This window comes from Mirounga leonina, unplaced genomic scaffold (genome assembly GCF_011800145.1).
Source record: "Mirounga leonina isolate KUSES-001 unplaced genomic scaffold, KU_Mleo_1.0 Mir_114, whole genome shotgun sequence".
Taxonomy (NCBI): domain Eukaryota; kingdom Metazoa; phylum Chordata; class Mammalia; order Carnivora; family Phocidae; genus Mirounga; species Mirounga leonina.
In genome coordinates this window covers 5,192,543-5,204,546 of record NW_023270265.1, presented here as the reverse complement: position 1 = coordinate 5,204,546, position 12,004 = coordinate 5,192,543, and the positions used below count along the sequence as shown (strand labels likewise).

At 45.6% G+C, this 12,004-nt stretch overlaps 1 protein-coding gene across 14 annotated transcripts in view; it reads left to right on the top strand.

Moving 5' to 3' along the window:
• KCNMA1 (potassium calcium-activated channel subfamily M alpha 1) overlaps nt 1-12,004 on the top strand; it is a 725,292-nt gene that overhangs the window by 365,458 nt on the left and 347,830 nt on the right. The window lies entirely within an intron of this gene.

Sequence of the window (12,004 nt, the reverse complement as noted above, 5' to 3'; positions counted from 1 at the left end):
AACCAAGCTTGTCCCCATTCTCCCTGGGGACTGTCCTAGCCTCAGTCTTTCTTCTCTGTGACTGACCTGTGTGGTTTGGCATAGTGAGACTTGGTTTATAAGAAGACCTTATGTTTATTTCTGTCAGCCCTTCCACTTCTCATTTGCATTACTACGTTTGGTTATAGCCATCTGCCAAGGTTCTGTCCTGTGGGCGACCTGATCAGCACAGCCAACACCAAGGAGTCTTCCATCTTCCTGGGGGTAGTCGCGAAGCATGTGCACATTAAGTAAGGGGAAGAAGTAGAATCTGTAAAACAACCTTTATGGCAAGTCCATAGATTCCCAGGAATAAAAAAAGAACCTATGAGACATTGTAATCAAGCAGAGTAAACAAGAGAAAATGAAATTCTATCCACATATAAGATGCAAAGGAAAATGTGTAAGAAAGCTGAATGTAAATTCTTAAAATCCATCTTCCCATTCAAACTCTCATCGATTGGACACACTGGTGGTTTGGCTGGCCATTTGGGCATCTCGGAAAGAGACCTTTAAACTTCTCTTGGGACGTTACACTATATTATCTCCCTGGAAAAACCTAATATTCTTCAGACCAATTTTTGTTAGCATTTATGCCCTTCAAATATATCAGTCAAATAAATAAATCTACAGGCTTTCCCTTTGTATGAGCTTAATTGGGCAGACACTGTTGTGAGGTGGCTTGTCTCAGTGAATTTTAATCAGCGCTGGCCTCCCCAACAATGGTGGGGAAGGCTCCACAGCACAAGTTCAAGATGTAAGACTCTGCACCCAGCCCCTTGAAGAGGCAGATTAATATATGAAATATGCTCTGGTGGTCTGCCCTGCAGGCTCAGTGTCAGGCAGGCTGATTCAGGTCGTGTGAATGGGCTGGCAGGCTGGGTGGTTTGGTTATTCCCTTTCCGTGTGGCAGCAGGTAGGGAAGGCAGTTCAGATACGTGTCATAATTGGTGCCTCTCTGATCTTGTTCACCTTTCCAAGCTTATTGTACTATCAAGAGGCAGTGGGTAAGTCATTTCCAAAGAGCCTCTCCTACACATCTTTCCTTTCCCGTTGTTAGGCCAAGATAGGTCCCTGAGCAGCTCTTTTTCATTCAAGGATTTGAGGAGCCCTTCTTTGGGTCTTAATTTTCCTAGAGTGATCGCCACAGAAGAATCACTTGCACAGCCTCGAGTGATTGCTATCTAGCTAACAGATTGCGCTCAGAGCTCCTGGAGTTGAAAGCCAAAGAGAATTACGTTAAACTGTGTTAAAATTATGCTTCATCATCCCAGCGGTAGACTCTCTAGAAATACCCAAGCAGAGGGAGTTGTTCCTCCAAGTCTTTGGATAGACAAAAGTGTCAATTCCTTACAGACACAGAGAAGCGTTAAGCCCTCCAAACACAGTAACCCCATCTCTCAAAAGATACTAAATTAGCCACAGGACGCAGATATTGCCCAAAAGAACTCTGTTTCTTTTTCATTCTTTTTAAAGGTGTTCTGCCCAATTTAAAGCATATGCCACTCCAGCTCCTAATTCTGATGTCTCTTGATCTCTATGCCGACCCTTTCCTCCCACACGCTCTGATACTCTGTGAAGCAAAGATTTTTTAAAAATTGTACAACCGAGTCAAAAGTGCCCCAGACACCCTGTGGGTAATAATGTCACCATTGCTGGTTCCATCCCTGTCTGTTTCCTCTCTTTGACATAGGAACAGTAATTCTTCTCTAATAGATAAGAAAAAAAAAAAAAAAAAAAGACCCAACGATGCCAGCGTGAGGGCAGGATTCACGGGTTGTATAATGCAGCAGTTCCTGCTGCTTCTAGAATTTCAAGAGAAAGTTGGAAGAGACAGCGGCTCCAGGCCCTGGGTATTTGCATTTTTTTCCAGGGGCATTCTTGGAAAGGATGACTCACCTTTGGGGAGATATTTATTCCTTTGATTCATGGGTTTAAACTCAGCTACTTCTTATGCTACAGTTATGTGGATTATGAATATTTAATACTGCGTATACTGAAAATGAAGGTCAAGTCCTGCTTGCTGGTGACTTCAGTGCAGACTCATGCTTCTGCAAGGCAAGGTACCTGCTGTTAGCCCAGTAAAGCTGAAAGGTTATACATTGTTAAAATTTTCCTTAATGACTTTACCTGCTCCAAAATTATCTGGCACACAGTGGGGGCACCTGCTGATTTCACCAGTCTTTGCTCTTGGCTTCCCATATCAGCGATGCTGCTTTGGGGATATGGCCATTAGGAAGGAGGAGGGAACAGAAGTACAAATTTTGGAAAGCATCTCATCCAAGGGCTGGCTTCCAGGGTAGTGGCAGTGCTATGATGTGAAAATGGTCCTCCCCAGGTCTTCAACGTTCATTTAACATTTTACATATATATTCATGGGCTCATTCATCTTGTATTCATTCGAATGCTCATTTGAGACCTCTTCAGTGTACTCATGTGAAGATTTTCCACGCCGTAAAATTGCTTAGGGTTAGGTATGGTTAAGGAAGATTATCTTTAAGATTGCAGTAGCAATTGACCAGATTGTTTACATCGTCTCCAAAAATAAAACTGGTACCGTTGATGTGATGGGGATACCCAGAGCTTTCGTGGAACTGGCCAATCCCCAGCGATCTTACCCGTTGAGTGTTCACACAGGCGGGCCTCTAGTCCCCCAGCCAGGAAATTCTCCTCAGAAAGGAAGAGACAGGCAGGTGGCTGGGAGAACTACCATTCCCTGATCATAGACTGTGCGAGGTATGGTGCTAAGCACGTTATAATACACATCACACACGACCTCACTTAGTTCTCCCAACAACCTGATTGGGTGGGTGTGACTGCCCTTCCCGCTGTGCAGGTGAGGAGGCTGAAGATGCAGCATTTGTCCCAAACCATGTAGCTCGTCCATCATGGAGTCAGGATTCGAACCCAGCACGTCTAAAGGCATCTCTCTTCCAGGTGTCTCGAAGTACAATTCCAGACTGTGGAAGTGACTCCATGGGTTGAGTGAGGAGTTGCAAGAATGAGGAGTAGCTTAGCCTCCTGAGCCGACTCATCTGTCCTATTTTCTCTTTTGTTCTCCATCATCCCATTTCCTACCTTTGGGGCCACCAAGTCTGCACGTCAGCAGTACCTACGGGGGTCCTAGCCCAGCTTCCTCCCTAGGACACGAGACGTGTGGGACAGGTCTGTGGGATGTGAGCTGTCTGATGTCTGTTTACATCTTGATTCATTTCTTCCTAAATTATGGCTTCTCTTTTATCTCAGTGGTGTGGCAGCACTGGGTGATGGGATAGGGTCAAGTTAGCAAAGAACAAGGAAAGCTGATTGTTTCTCAAGGGCTTCTCCCATTGAAGGGATTCTTTCCCGGTAGAAAGACCTTTCACTTCCCCCCACCATGCTTACCTCGTCCTCTGTGCCTGTCATTTGGCACACTAAAGCAGGTAATGAGAGAGCCCCCCCCCCCCCAGCCTCACAGGAAGAACAGCTGGGAGCCCATGGCATAGGGAAGGAAGCTCACCACCTTACTCTGTGCCCAGCTCCTTTATGGAACTTGATCTTTCTAGGTGGTGTGCTGAGAAATTCCCTGACATTCTCCTCCTTGATGTCCTTGTTGAGGAGTCACGGTATGCATTTAACCTTTGTTGAGGAAGTCAACACAAGTCACTGTGTGTGCAAAGCATCTCCCTATTCTTTTTTTTCCCTTTTTACATACTCCCCCCAATTTTCTCTATCCCTCCCTGACATTTTTATTGCCAGGCTTTGGTTTGGAAAATTATGGGTAGGGAAAGTTCAAGGGCAGGATGTTCAGAACAGCACTGCACATCTGTGAAGGGAGCACAACAGGAGAGCCAGCAGCTGTTGAAAGAATAAAATGTCAGATGGTGAAGGAGCTGGGCCCACGGAGGGGTGGGGAGGGGAGGCACCCTCAGGGCAAAGAGTCTGTAAATAACTCCCAATGGGAAGTCCTTGTCCCCTTGCAGAATTTAACCTTTAATGGCCACACTAGATTCTCTGACATGGGAGCAGCCCTAACTCAATTGTTCTACCTCATCTAGCTTTCCAGAATGCCATTTTTTTAAAAATCAGGTGAGCACAAACCTGGTAGAGGAGACAGATGGAGAATAAGGATATGCCTAAGGGGTAAGTCCTCTTTGTCCTTCCCCCCTTCCATCTGGATGAGGTGGTCTCAGCTTCCTGCCTCATTTCTCATTGCACACCACATGTGACAGCATCCAGAAGCATCAAGGACTGGCTCATCTTTGGCATTTCCTTGGAAAAAATCAGGGACTATGTTAGGAGTGGGAGGGAAGACAGATCTAGACCTTCCAGGTGTGTCGCAAAAGGTAACTTGAGAGAATGACATGTCAGAACTTGAAGAGACTTCAGAGTCCTCTTGGTATCACTGTTCCCTGTGCCTCAGCATCCTCTCCTGCCACAGGAAGGTGAAGTGACCTGCTCAAGGACGCCCAGCTAGCCAGGGGCGGAATGAGAGCCAGTGCAATTCTCTTCAGTCCAGGCCCCTTTCTCCCTGATCCCTTGGGTTCATTCTACCAAATACGAAGTGAGCAAAGATGGGATGGCAAATATTACCCATTGAACAGCAAAGCAAATAGTGATTTTTACACCCATTTTGGAGTTTCAGGCTGTCATCATGGGGGCAACTTTAGGGCCATGGAAAAGAACAAAGGTAATGCCAGGTGGGCGCTTGGGATTCCTTTGTTTCATCCCCCTGGGCAAGAGGCTCTGAATTCCTTGATTTTATGATCCTTTTTTTTTTTTTTTTTTTTTCCCTGTACTATTTCAGAGGGGGAGGTAAGAGCTCAACTGTGTTGTGGAAGGTTAACAAGACTGAATGCATTGGTTTGGCTTTGTTTGGAATTTTTTTTTTTCCTGGAATTTGTTATGCCTGACTTTTGAGGGCATTTTGCCCAATAGCTCATTTGTTTGCCCATGAAAACACTATCTGATAACTATGTCTATAAATCCATATCTACTCTCTCCAAAATTAGAATGAATTTTTTCTTCTCTTCTCACCACTCTCCAGAATTTCAAAAGAAAACTTTGGATTATCTGACACTGTTTCAGCCCTCTTGCTTCTTTTAAAAGAAAGATTGTTTCAGTGAAAATGAAGAAAATGCATTTCCTTGAAGATTCAGTTAGTTGTTTATGTCTTCTGCAATGAGCATGTGTTTATAAGGCAAGAGGGCTGGATTTTCTCTCTGATGCATAGCACTGGTCCTTTACCTAAAGTCACAGTCAGACGTGCATGCAGGACTGCCAAGGGATCAGGGTGGGAGCCAGCTGGAGAGAAAGGTTAGCACTCAGAATGGTTTAATCCAAACACAAGGGCGAAGCTCATGCTTAACACAAGCATGCTTGTCCTGAGGTTTGGTGTAGACTATTACAGCTTTATGATAGGTTTTACAGGCTGCAGATGAGAATGGAGATGTGACCTCTGGCTTTGTTTTTATTCCCCCTGTCCTTCTTCCTGACAGCCTGACAAATTGTAGCTTTGGGGAGACCCTGGTCAGTGATGAGTCATTTGTGGTTTAAAAATAGAATTTCTTGCAGCAAAGATGCCCTTGGGGCTTTTTGATGCACATGTCACTATTCATAGAATTTGGGAGAAGGGAGTGTGTGTGTGTAGGGGACAATCCTGTCCCAACTCTAGACTGATGGGAAAGCATAGCATGGGAGGGTTGGCCACCAGTCTCATCATAACAACAGAGATGAAGCTGAGAGCCATGAACCCATGCCCTTAAAGGTATCAGTCAGGTAAGAGATCCCTATTAAGTACTGACTGCATGTAAGACGTTTGCTAGGTATGGAGGATTGAAAATACTATGTGTCAGACCTGATCTTTTTCATTAAAACTTTTAAATTATATATATTTTTGCAAGGGTCAGGAAGTCTAGCCGTCATATAGGAAATAGAGAGAAAATGGGCATAAACATAGGAAAAAGACAAAGATAGGAACAATGAGGTAACAAAACAAGATAACAAGTGAGATTTCACTAGGCAGTATATCATCACTCTCTAATATGAGCATTGCAGAGGATCCGGGCTGAAGGTAGAGAAGCCAAGGAGACAGCTGGGTCTTGGGAGTGTTTTGGCTCTGGGAAGGTTTTGAGTTGAGGAGGTAGAAAACTCCTTCTCCCCTTGATTCTAAGAATCCACAGAGGGTCCTCTCATTATGGCCTGTGCTGTGTCCTCTGACTTGTATTTTCAGTGTGTGCTGAGTCCAGCAAAGCCCTGCCTTGCCATGAGCTGCTGAGATAAAGGATTGAGGGTACTTCAAGGGGTAGCATAACAAAACCACACAAGCAAACCATCCCTGGTGGTGGTAATACCTGTTCTCCAATTGCACGTGATGAAAATCTTTGGAAACTTCTCTTTGGAAATTTCTAGAAGTGGGCTGACTGAAAGGCATCCACTCCACCTTTCTGAGACCAAGGTCAGGGTGTAGTGTGTTTTTCAGGGGCCTTGTCTATGAACTTGCCACAGGCAGAACATCCCAGGGTGTGGTAGGGAAGAACGTTATGGCCAAAGGAGGCGGTGCTACTGACAAAATGGTCATGACACGTTTGTCTGGAGACCAGGGTTTGCCTCGAGGGTCACATGGTGCTTTTCATGGGTGTAGTTCCTTGTGCCTTTTTGGGTCCCTTTCTCTGTACAGAATATTAAAAGTTACATTTTGTGACTGCATTCATATAAAGATGAATAAAATCCAGGCTGGATTTGTTATCACATCTTCATTATTATTATATATTTTTTTCTTCTGATTTGAAAGAAATGAAAATTAAGGCGTTTTTGTAGGGCGCTGGAAGTCTGGTGGGCCGTAGGCACTGTATCTGCCATGCCTGATGGAAAGCTGGCCCTGTTTCCTCCCTTCCTGTCAGCCCCATCCATCTGGAAATTTTCACAGATAACAAAACAAGCCCAGAGACAGAGGCCTAATGTCCCATCCCTCTCAGTGTCATCTAATTGTTTCAGATGAGGAAATTAAAAATAAACATTCCATTTCAAACCATGTCTTTTGACTTGGCTTTGGAAAATAGGAACATCAGCAACCCAGCCTTAAAAAAAAAATGGCACCTGTAGATAGGTCCAGTTTTTTGTTTTTCAGAAAACCCAATAATCTTCTGATGAATTTTAGAGAGAAACATGTGCTTTGTCCATCCTTCTATCTGAAAATGAGCCTTGCCAGTTTAGGGGATATGTTTGCTGAGAGCACCACAGTGAAAAATGCCATTCCCTCTAGCAAGGTTGGTAAGCTCCAGGAGATGGGGGCGGGCAAATGTTAGGAAGGAGGAAAACAGATCTGGTGAGGACCAGAGGCTTGAGGTGAGAGCTCAAGCCTCTCCCGAGGTGGCTTCCCAGCTCCGGCTGATTGTCCCCAAGCAGAGCGTAGGCCCGTGTGGCCTGATCATCCTGTGTTTCAGAGAGAGGAGAGGAAACCAGGCTTTATGTGGAATCTCCAGTTTTAAAATACTGCCCACAGCTCCAGATCTTTGAAAGTACTCTGCAGGCCAAACAAAACACTTCTGCAGGCCAGATTTGGGCCTCCTGTCTTCAATCTTTATTCTAAACTCTCTCTTGCTGGTCTTGAATTAGCTCTGCTCTCTGAGTGCCAGAAAATCTTCTTAACTCTTGATTCTCCATCCCCCAGAAAGGGCCCCTTCCCTCTCCAAAGTGAGGAGTCCTTGGTCTCCAGGTGCTCTGGCTTGTTGCCCATCTAACACACTTGCAAATGCTGCTTAGGTAAGTGTCCACTTTTCTCTAGGCAAATACTATATGTCACAGCAATAAATCACCCACAACTTACTGTAAATCCCTAAAGCTACATATCATGAACTCAACGTCATCCCTGAAAATAATGTCGTTAGGACCTCATAAACATACACTCTGTTTGTTTAAGAACTGCAAGAGCTTTTTAAACATGGTTGCTAAGTCACAAGAGTGTATTTTCCAGGACATAAATGGAAGTGAACATAACCCCCTTAAATTGTCATATTCTTTTTAAGAAAAGAGGCCCAAATCTGTCTGTTCTGCTGGTGTATTAACATGACCAAAACTGAGTTGATTATACTAAGCATGTGTGTTGATACGTATTAGCGACTATCTTCTGGCTTACTTGTCTAAATGGACACATTATATGAAATGTGGTTTAATTTCTAGCATGTGTGGGTATGAAAGCATGGGTTAACATAGATAAATCTTGCCTGTATTTTTTCTAAAAATTTTATTTATTTGAGAGAGCAAGCAAGAGAGAGAGAGAACACAAGCAGGGAGGGGTTAGAGGGGGACAGAGAAGCAGACTCCCCGCTGAGCAGGGAGCCCGATGTGGGACTTGATCCCAGGACCCTGAGATCATGACCTGAGCCGAAGGCAGACACTTCACCGACTGAGCCACACAGGCGCCCCTTGGCTGTATTTTTTTAATCAACCTTAAAGCTTGCAATTTGCTGAGCATTTGGTTCAACATTTACTGATGAAATTCTTAGGCTGTGGCCCCTTTAAAAACAAAATCCGAAGCATCTCTGGACCCTTCTTCCTACATATGGTCCCAAGTCGGAGCTACATCTTCATTCCCTCATCTTTCACTTTTTACATGGAAACTTGGCAGCTAATGTTAAGGTAGCGTTGTTAGACTTTGCTTGAATATAGAGCCTGGATATCTTCAAAGCTACAAAAAAGATGGCCATTCCATTATGATAACTCCGATTCCAGTAGAACTGCTTCATCAGTCTGGTTTCCAAGTAGAAAATACTTATACTGCCTTTCACTTATCATGATACTCTCAGGAAGAAAATGTAGGTAGGACTCCAGGGCCATTAGATGTTGGAATCTACTGTAAGGCACTTGTCCTTCTTTTTTTTTTTTTAATTTTTAAAGATTTTAATTTATTTATTTGACAGAAAGAGAGAGACAGCGAGAGAGGGAACACAAGCAGGGGGAGTGGGAGAGGGGGAAGCCGGTGAGCAGGGAGCCCGATGCGGGGCTTGATCCCAGACACCTGGGATCATGACCTGAGCTGAAGGCAGATGCTTAATGACCGAGCCACCCAGGTGCCCAAGGCACTTGTCCTTCTTAAAGATATTCGATCCATGTTCCTATTTATGCCCAGAGAGCCCCTGTCTCTTCCTTTGAGAGCTGGTATTTTCACCTCTCTCTCTCTGCCTCCGCCTGCCTCCCATCCCAAAATGAACCAATGGCCCAATTTGAGACACAGTTGATCTTGATGCCTTAGAGGGGACTTCAGGGACTGTGTATAAAGAAAGATGAAAGACATGGATGTCATGAGATGACCCCACCTGGTACACGCTTTTCCTTTAGCATCAGGAAGAAGGATGGGGAGTGCATTAAGGATTTTGCCCTCTTCATAATAGCATGAACAAGAATGATAAGGCAAGGTCTGTAAAGAGCAGCAGTAATAATTGAGATGTGCTCCAGGCAGCCATGCAGCCTGTCAGTGCCTTGGATCACAATCTGTTACCGGGTACTTGGTGAGGCTGGAGAGTAGACAAGGACGGGGCATTTGGTGGCTGCGTGTCTGTGGGCACTCATGTGCATATGCCTAGAGGGGGCATGAATGAGTAAGAGTTGGTACCTACAGCAAGTAAAATTAGAGAAGGCAGTATGTATAGATTGCCATGTGCCATGGTGATGGTTCTCTTGTGGGTCAAGCACCCCTTTGGAAATTTGATGAATACTGTAGGAGTTTTGCTTGCCAGGGACCCTAAAGTTGGTCCACGGAGCCGAAGCTAGGGATTTCTGCTCCGTAGGGTGGGTTCATCTGCTCAGGCACTGCTGTTTCTTCTGCCATGAAGATCACGTGACCGAGGGCTGGGAAGATTAAAGAGAGACTGGGAACCCTCCCCTCTTGGTCTATAAAACACATCTAAGTGCGAGACTCTCTGTGGCATATTTTCTCATCTCGGCAGTCATACCCCTTCCCCCCATTGCATTTGACATCTTGAAAATGGTGGGGCAATACTACTGAAACCAGGGAAGGGAGGCCCCTAGGCTTCCTGGCCATTGCTTTAATACTAGGCAGCACTGAAAGCGGTATGTGAGGTGAGACGGGTCCACAGGGCAGAGCCAAAGCACGCTTTATTCTCTGCTTCTCTTCCACCCTGTGGGTTAGCACCTGTATTTAGAGGAGAATTTCCTCCCCAGGTTGTGATTCAGGATGCACATAATCCACAGTCAAAATCATTCCGTCCAGGGCCCAGCTCTGGAGCACCAGGACCTGGGCAGCTTTGGGGTGCCCAAACAGATGCAAGCAGCCGCCGCTTCTCCAGAAGGCTAAGTCTCTCACCTGTGGCTACAGAGTCTCTGGGGACATCTGTGGGCTCATCCGACCCATCTGCAGACCAGTTCGACAGAAAACCGAAGAGCAGCTTCCGGAGAGAAGCCCCGTCCCTCCTGAATTCCCTGCTTCTTTCAAATTTCTTCCTGCCAGCGCCTGTCTCTAAGCCAGCCAACTGTGACAGTTTAATTGGTGTGGGGTGGGGGGAAGCAGTCAGGGGTGACTGGCGTTCCAGAAGAAGGAGACTCCCCTGAGAGGAGTGAGGGGAACCATGACAGACAGGCCTGGTAGCGCCGGGTAGGGGCAGAAGGTCAATGACCCTTGCTAGAAAAGAGTGCTGGCTGGAGGAACTGTCTGCCAGCTTCTTCCACCCCGAGTTGCTTGGCCAGTTTTGTGCATTCATGTGTATTGTTGCTGCCTTGTCCCTGGGGGGCAGAGAGGTTGCTGGGGGGCTCTGGTCTGGAATGAGAATGGATGGAACGGAAGGGCAGCCACTGCCTAAGAGCAAGGAGCAGAATCTGGAATCAGACCGTCCTGGCCTTACACTGCTCTACCACTTCATAGTCCTTGTCCTTGGGCAACGTACTTAGCCTTCCTAAACTGTAAGGTCTTTTTTTGTGTGAAACGGGGTGAAAAGAGTGACGAGGGACAGCAATAATCCCTACCTTGCAGCTGTGTGTGCACGCAATCAGATGATGCCTGTAGAAGGCTCTGAGTGCCGTGCCCAGCGTGAATGCGGCCCCCCCAAATTTAGATATTTCTGTTGTCCTTTTGAGGTTTGTTTTGAAGCTTTTAATCAGGTCTTTAGAGAGACAAGATGTAAACACATTAAAATTAGGAAACAAAGCAAGAATTTGCAAAGCGGTGGTGTGGTTCCTTATCGAGGTGGTGTGCAAGACCCGAGCTTCTTGAAGCTGTAGCTCTCGACTCATTAATGGTCGGGGAAGGCAGTAGAGTGGGTCACAATGAGCCCTTCTAAAGGATGAGATTGAACATTGGTGGAAACACTGTTCCAGAAGGTCATTGTGGTTGGGTGAAAATTTGTCTCAGTTCTATCCATAGTGCTCTGTATACTGTATAGATGTATGTCTCACTGGCTCTTGACTTAAAATCTGTATCTTACTATGGGTTTTATGAAAATGTAGTCTGAGCTGTGCTAGCTTTGAGTCCAGAAGAGGGCATGCTTTCCAAGCTGTACTAATTTAGGACACCTTCAGGGAGGAATTTAGATAATATGGAAGGAGGGGTAGGATGAACAGTACACAAGGCCACCCTTACCTTCTGACACCAATGGCAAGTTCGAAGAGCTTCCCAAACCACCCCCAGCTTTGATAATTCCCTAGAAGGACTGCAAGAGTCATTAAACGCTTTTATGCTCAAAGATGGTTTCCTTCAGGGAAAGGATAGAGATTAAACTCAGCCAAGGGAAGAGGTACATAGGGCAGATCCAGCAAAGTACCACACATGGAGCTTCCATTGTTCTCTCCCTATGGAGTCATGGTCAGTGTTACTTTTCCAACATCCATGTGTGACAACACACAGAGAATATTGTCTATGGCGGAAGCTCACCAAGCTAGGTGGTCAGAGTTTTTTTGGGGCTCCAACATACAAACTTGGGTGACTGTCCATAGCATAGGCTGACCTCAGTCTCCAGTCTTTTTGAAAGTTGACAAATACCATGTGACCCAAAGT